Source organism: Akebia trifoliata, chromosome 10 (assembly GCF_017979445.1).
Source record: "Akebia trifoliata isolate Shusen 1 chromosome 10, ASM1797944v1, whole genome shotgun sequence".
Lineage (NCBI taxonomy): Eukaryota > Viridiplantae > Streptophyta > Magnoliopsida > Ranunculales > Lardizabalaceae > Akebia > Akebia trifoliata.
The window spans coordinates 6,769,142-6,777,620 of record NC_141384.1 but is presented as its reverse complement, the minus strand read 5'-3'; positions in this window follow the sequence as shown (position 1 = coordinate 6,777,620).

Here is an 8,479-nt window from a genome sequence, read left to right as displayed (position 1 = left end):
TTGACTAATTTGATAAATGTTTATTTTTAAAACATTGCAAGTGATCTTGTTTGAGACAAAAACAAAATCAATAATCTAAATGAATTATTCTAAGAAAATTAAAATTAATATTATAGAAAAAGATGGGGTAGTAGGGTTTGAGGTAGGTGACACTTAAATGGGAAAGGGGAATCCCATGTATTTAGTGGGATTTCACTTTCACGATTTTTTGTTTTACATAAAACTCATCTAGGACCCATTCTTCCATTTTATATTTTTAAAACACTGAAACAAACAACAAAAAGATGGATTTATGAATCCAACCCTCGGGTAGTATAGGATATCACAAATAATTGAATACTACTAAGTCAATTATCACGGGTATTACCATCATTCTCAATGTAAACTAAGTCAATTATCACGTGTATTACCATCATTTTCAATGTAAACCGTTCAAATATTGGTATGATAGGCAGGCACAAAGCCAGGATTTTCTATCAATGGGGGTCGGGTGTTAAGTGTCAACGACCGATGATCTTACTTTTCTTCTATGCCAACGTTGGGTTTGTCACTATTTAATTGAAAAATGGTGATTTTTTTACAAATTCAACCTTAAAACATGTAAAGACATTAGCACCAAACATTGATGTAGACATGCCTATTTATTATTAATTTGTATAGCTCATTATTTATTTATTAATTATTAATTTTACATCTTTGTCTCTAAAGAATTTATAATTTAAAATATATATATGTAAGGTGTATAGCAATTGATTTTTCGGTGTCTATAGACTTATTTTTTTTATTCTTTTAATGGTTAACGTCGAATAAATCTATGCTATCGCAATGGTTTTGGTCTATGCAGAGATGGAAGAATTCGCCTTTATAAAACTTATTTCTTGTAAATAATAGGATTTTAATTATTATTTTGTCAAACTTCAGGTTGGGGTTATACCCGCCACTCGGCCATAGGTGGCTCCACCCTTCAATCTAACTGATCAAATCCATTCGTAGTCTTAATTATTTCAAGCAATATTTTAAAAACATGATCAGACCTATAGACACCCCAATTTGACAAGGCTCCATGTAAAAGGGCTCCAAAATAGTGTTTTTAAAAACTAAACCCTCAAAATGATTGTTTTTCAATGCAAATGAAAGTCATAAAGATTCAATGAACCTGTAGACACTTCAATTTGAACGAACCCTCATACGAAAGAATCCTAAAAATCGTATTTTTATCAAATCTTGGGCAAAGAGAGAGTAAATCCTAACTTATTCAAATCCTATTGAATTTTTTCTTTATTGTCATGCATTACACCCATCTTTTCAAAAAATGGTCAATAATTCTATACCTTTTCAAGTTCGGAAGAGTAGAAATCATCTCCATTATGCTTTGGGAAGAATCCTTGAGTCAAAAGAAAACAAAAATTTGCACAAAGTGTAAGAAGAGGGAGCAAAATTGTGAAAATGTTGTCTTTAGGGCAAAACTAAATTTCCAACAACTTTAAAAGGACAAGAATCGTACTGGTTCATTGTCCAAGTATGGATCAATGGGACAAAGGCTTAACCGTACTCGTAATACAGATAATTCTTTTAAGGGTTTTCCATGTTTAAAGAATAAATGAAGCAATTGAAAAAAATCTGTGCCACAAGCACAGACCAGCACGTTTAGGCTTTTTGTGGGCCATTTGTAGGCCCACAGTTGCTATTATACTTGTTTTCAAGGACAGAGGTACACGTTCGTTAGTATCACACTCATATGCCTTCGAAGGCCTTAAAACACACGTGGAGGCCTTTCAGAGTTCTCGTTGGACACTATACTTGAGCTAAGCTTTTGGGAAGCCTCATACATTATTTTTAACTGTGATAGGTCTGTTGAGGCCTCAATCATTGAACTTGGGCCATAACGATCATTTTGTCCAACCAAGGATTTTTTAAGCCTTGAGCATCACTATCAAACCATATCGGGCCTCTAAGGGCCTACGACCATCCACTTATCTGAATCATTCACTATCAGGTTCCCTTTTGGGCCCACAACAACCCAATCCACTCAAAATCACTTTTGAGGGGTCCTTTCGACCATTCCCTTTATCCATTGTTGAGATTCACAACCACTTGTTGGGCCTATTAAGGCCCAGATCGTTGATATTACTCTATTAAGGCCTTTTGAGGCACAAATTACTCGCACACAATCAAATCCATAAAAAAAATACCACATAACGAGGAGTACACGAATATATACATACAAAAGTTTTAATGTTTACATGACAAACCTGAAACTAATACAAAATATCTAAAATGTCTATGCAAGGTAAATCAAGTATTAGTTTAGGTAGGCCCAGTCTCATCCTTAACACTAAGTTTTCAGGATCGCTCCCAAGGATGAGTCAGCTACCATACCAATTTCGAAAACACCAGAGGAAGGAAGACCACACACCTGTACTCATCCCCCCGAATCAGTAAAAAGGAGCTTGACATCCAAAGCAACATCCTACTTGGTTGTTCTCGCAAAAAAATTGGTATCCAGAGCAGAAGGTCCAGTAGAAAAAGAGGCCTAAGAAAGAAAAACAAGTCAAACATAAATCAATATATGTATAGACTATGAAATGAAATCACTAAAGTAACTTTCTTACCTGAGGAGGTGTGGGAGGACGGGGTAGATGTGATCGTACTATCTCGATGATGATATTTTTGAAACAATCATAGAAAGAACGACTTAAATCAAAACAATGGATAAATAATTATAATTTACATAAGATAAAGGTAAGAAGACATGCAGTCTCGACCTATAAGCGAGACTCCCATAAGGCTATCTCCAACTCCAGCTCATGGATGCAAGCTGTCTGCTCCTCAATACGAGTGACCTGCTCCTCGAGATAAACAGCCTAAGACTCCACTTCGGTCCATAATGCCCTAAGCCCAGCATGCAAAAGCCCCTCCTAATCAAACCCCTACTCAAGTCCAAATCCAAATCCATGTCCATCTATATCCATACCCATGATCTTAACCAATCAAGATCCACATAGCACATGATCATCAACGTGGATATTTGTAAGCACCGCAACTCACCTCCCAAATTCATTCTACTTGACCTCATCATTACTCTCAAAAGCTAAACAACTCACACCACATGTCATGACCTACCCTCATCATTTCATCTAAAAATTCATCACAAGCAATCCCCATACCCCTTCTCTTTAATCTTTTCACATAATTCCTACTAAAGCTACACATGTCACCATACCCTTTACCTTCCCAAAATCTAATCACCTAACCCCTTACAAAAATCATACACCCATACCTCTCAACCTTAACCAACACTCTACTTAATAATGTATTAACTAGCCAACCCATTAGATTTTATCCATGGGTTTGGGTCAAAAGCAACCGATCCACCACCTTTTACCTTGTTACCCCTCCGCAACATCAAAATAACAAACACCCCATGCCTAAACCTCATGTCATTTTCCCTTGACCTTCTACTTTGACATTTCTAACCTCAAAATCTATAAAACCCCTTTCTTCCTCTCAAAAGGTTAGGCTTGAACCTCCCACTCTTAAGTCATTTCTTTCAATCTCCAATTTCTCATTTTTCTCATTGTCTCTCTTTTCTCTCTAAAAAAATATATAAAATAGAGGACATCATCAATAACATAAAGAAGAAAGAAGAAAAATTCAAGCTTCAAGGTGGGTGTAGAATAGGATTTTAAATTTAAATAGTTCCCCCTCTCTCTCTCTCATCTTCATCTTCTTCTCCTATCTTTCTCTCCCTTCTTTAATTTTAATTTAGAAAATCCTAAGATGTAATGTTCACCCTCCCCTACTTCCGGTAGATCAGACTTCGGTTCGATCAAAAGTGTAGGGGTTGTAACCATTTTGAAAAGAAAATCATTTTAAACACTCATATACTTTGGATCTTTTGGACCGAGCTTTGATTTTAACTTTGACTTTGACCTTGAACCATACTTTGAATTTGATAGTTTTTTTCACTCTTGACTTCTAGATTTCGTCTTATTTATCTACAAAAATACAATGCATAATCAAGATCCTTAACAACCGTAAACTTCATGCAATTAACTAATAAAATATGAAATGTAATAATTTAAGTGACATGCATAATTTTATGATCAAAACCAACAATATAAGTTAGGAAATCTGATAAGTACCTTGGGAAATGATAGAAAAATAAGGACTTTTAGGCGTTTAACATGCACCTTCTCATGAAGGTTCTCTTCCCACACCTAGAGTCTACTATCAACCCAATCACGTACAATAGTCTTTGAGTTGTATAGATTGTGAAAATTGCCATTTTTGAAAAAATTTATAAGCTTTTTTTAGGAGATTTATAAGATGAGGTCTTGTTCTTGTTCAAAAAGTAATCTATTGTGAATAGATTCATCACTATGCTACCAAGCTACTACAGGTTATCACGGACACGTAATCACTTTGAAACAAGAAATTCCTTTGGAACTATTAGAGTTTTTCCTCCATTGTTTTAAGTTGAATTGAGCTTGTATTTTAGTAGAAAGAGAATATACTCACTTAAGCTTCCACACATTGAACCATGATATTATTTAAAAAGTAGTAGTATTGAGTTTTCTTTGTTTTTCCCCAATGTATTGGGGTGTAATAAACAAAATGGTGTGTCAAATCAGTCATTTTATTAAAAGGTGTGCACATTTTCTGATTTGGTGTGCCAATTTAGCTAATTGGTGTGTTATTATTAAAAGTTGATGTGCCAATAACAACATTCTTATATATTTACCTTACAATTTTATTATATTGGCAAATCAAACATTAACATTGAATAGTTTTTACAACTTTCATGCGCAACCAAACATTGAATTTACAATTGATTCACACTCCCAACTTTCAAAAGTCCAACTCTCATGGTGAACTAGTAGTTATCAAACACATCCTTAAGCTTGCGCAATTGATTTAGGCGGTGTTTGTTTACACTATTTTTCAACGTTTATTGCTGAAAAAAATTAAATTCAGCACTTTTTGTCAAAATAGTGCGTTTGTTTACTCTATATTTTCAGCGTTTATTGTTGAAAATAAGTGAAAAAAATTCAACATTATTTTGATGCTGAAAAAAAGTGCTGAAGTGGTAAGCACTTCGCTTTTTTTAACACGGACAAGTATGGCCTTTGTTTTTTAAGCATGGACAAGTATGCCCTTATTCTTAAAAGGATATTACTTCTTATATCCCATGGATAAGTATATAAACACCCCACAAATTAATAAACCCACACCATAGCTAAATTATTTTGTCTTATATGGGTTAAAAGTTTTGGAATGAGTTGATTTTTGGTGAGGATGATCTCTACAATGAGGAGATCATTCTCACAAAAAATCAGCACATCTTGAAACTTCTAACCCTATCAAAACAAGTTCAAGAACCATTTGAAAACTATTTTTGACGAGTTAGAAGTTTCAAAATAGATCGATTTTTTGTGAGGATGATCTCTAAACCATATAGACCATCCTCACTAAAAATTTGCACATTCTAAAAACTTTAACCCATATAAAACAAAACAAAAAATGGCTATAGTGTGGGTTGCCCTTATTAATTCATAGGGAGCTTTTATAATTACACATCCTTCATTTCCATCGAAAATTATTCATCCGAAATTAAGTTCTTTTATAGTTGATTTCAAATTTTGGTGACTTGTATGACATTATTATTTTTAATTTGAAATTTGTGGGCTTTTAAAAATCGAAATTATTATTTATAAATTGAAGATTTGAGTATTATTTATTATTTAAAAATAAATTGTATTTTAATTTTATAAGAAATAATATATTTTATTGTGTTTGATAATAAATAAGAATTTCAAACATGCAAATAATGTATAATATGATTGTAAGGGTAACAAAGACAATTTACCAGTTTCAGCAATGTGTAACAAACATGATTCAGCATCTAAACAAACAACTTTTCAGCACTTAAATTCAGCGCTTAATGCTATTTAGTACTTATTTTTTTTCAGTTTAACAAACATCACCTTAATAAAAATTGATTTTTTGAGCTCTCGTGAATAGCCACTTACTTATTACTTGTGAAGTGCTTGTGTGTTGTACTTGATTTGCGTAATTTCATAATTGTTATATTAGTTCTTTTAGATCAATGGTATTTATTGATGAGAGCATAATATAATTTAGGATTTGCTTGGGGAGAGTTTAGTTCCTTAATTTGGGAGTAAAGCATGTACATCCCATGCAATTCATTTATCAAGTTTTGAAGAATTCTCACTTGGGAAGAGAGAGAAATCCAACATATATCCAAACACTAAGTTATCTTAAGTTGATTCAATTGCCCTATGAACATGTTTTAAATTTTGGTATTTAGTCTTGTCTCGATTCCTACTAATACCAAATTGACTTGTCCGAGTCACCTTGTCTCAAACGAGATAAATCATGTAACTCCGTCTATAATTATTCATCACTACATAGTTGTATGCAAATAATTATATGTTTTTTCTTTTATAAAATTAGTAAAGTGCACGAGCCTTGCACGTGGAAAAACATTTATTTTACATAAAATTATATATTTTTAAAAGTAATTTTAATTTTCAAAATTTTAGTGGAAGAATAAAAATTTTGAGTCAAAGACTTGAACAAAAATAATTTGGATTAAATAACCAAGGTAAAATTTATACTTTAGAGTCCAAGAATTGCAAAATTCTACATTAGGAGATCATTCGTTGTAAGACACCTACACAACGTTAAATAAACATCATATCACTCTCTCTAGCCCTACAATTTGTTTCTTTCAACTTCGTGTTGGACTTCTAATTTAGCTTTTATATTAGGTGCAAATAATGAAAACACCAAAGTTAGGCCCTGTTTGGATGCATGAGCTAGAAGTAAAAATACTGTTTGAAAGAGTTAGATGAGTACTGTGTGTCTGCGACCAGTTCTGAGAAGTACTTTTAAGATAGCTTTGTGCTTGGGTACTATCATGAATTCTATGAAAATTACCATAATACCCTTGCAAGCATTGATTATTCTTTTTAGCATTATAACTACCCTAATTATGCCTTAAAATATGTTTTATGGATTGCCCATCATAAAAAAAATCTATGCTATCAACTTAAATTATAATTAATGTTTTACAAAAATGTACAAGATTATGAGTGGGCCCCAATATTTCACTATATTGAATTTTTGAATATTGGACTAAGAATAGACTCAAACCAAAGCTTTTTAAGGTTCTGGGTAGTTCTGGAATAGGTCACCATCTCCATGAACAAAACCTTCTAGATTTGTTCATTTAATTTAGAGTTCAAAATCCAATGTGTGTATATATATATATATATATATGGGTCCCGTTCAGCAACAAACATTTTGGCAAAACATGGGTCAGAGGTTTTGGAATGGGCTGATTTTTGGTGAGGATGATCTCTAGGAGATCATCCTCACCAAAAATCAGCCCATTCCAAAACTTCTAGCCCCAGTTTACAAGTTGAAAAATCGTGGACCGTCTATTTTTTGTAAACCATTTTTGATGGGGTAAGAAGTTTTGGAATGGACTGATTTTTGGTGATGATGATCTCCTCACTGTAGAAATCATCCTCACCAAAAATCAGCCCATTCCAAAACCTCTAACCCATGTTTTGAAAAATGTTTTGCCAAAATATTTGTTGCTGAACATTTCCATATATATATATATATATATATATATATATATATGGGTCCCGTTCAGCAACAAACATTTTGGCAAAACATTTTTCAAACACATGGGTTAGAGGTTTTGGAATGGGCTGATTTTTGGTGAGGATGATCTCTACGGTGAGGAGATCATCCTCACCAAAAATCAGCCCATTCCAAAACTTCTAGCCCCATGTTTACAAGTTGGAAAATCGTTAACCGTCCATTTTTTGTAAACCATTTTTGATGGGGTTAGAAGTTTTGGAATGGGCTGATTTTTGGTGAGGATGATCTCCTCACCGTAGAGATCATCCTCACCAAAAATCAACCCATTCCAAAACCTCTAACCCATGTTTTGAAAAATGTTTTACCAAAATGTTTATTGCTGAAAGGGATCCCATATATATATATAGGGAGCAGTTCGACAGTCCTAAAGTTTGCCAAGTTTTGTGCCAAACATTTTTTTTAAATCATTTTTGATGTGGTTAGAAGTTTTGGAATAGGCTGATTTTTTGTGAGGATGATATCTACAGTGAAGAGATCATCCTCACAAAAAATCAGCTCATTTTGAAACTTCTAACCCTAGTTTACAAGTTGAAGAATCGTGGACCGTCTAATTTTTGTAAATCACTTTTGATGGGATTAGAAGTTTTGGAATAGGCTATTTTTGGTGAGGATGATCTCCTCATCATAAAGATCATCCTCACAAAAAATCAGCTCATTCCAAAGCTTCTAACCCATATTTTGAAAAATGTTTGGCACCAAACTTGGCAAACTTTAAGGCTGTTGAACCGTCCCCATATATATATATATATATATAGGGAAATGTTCAGCGCAAAACATTTTG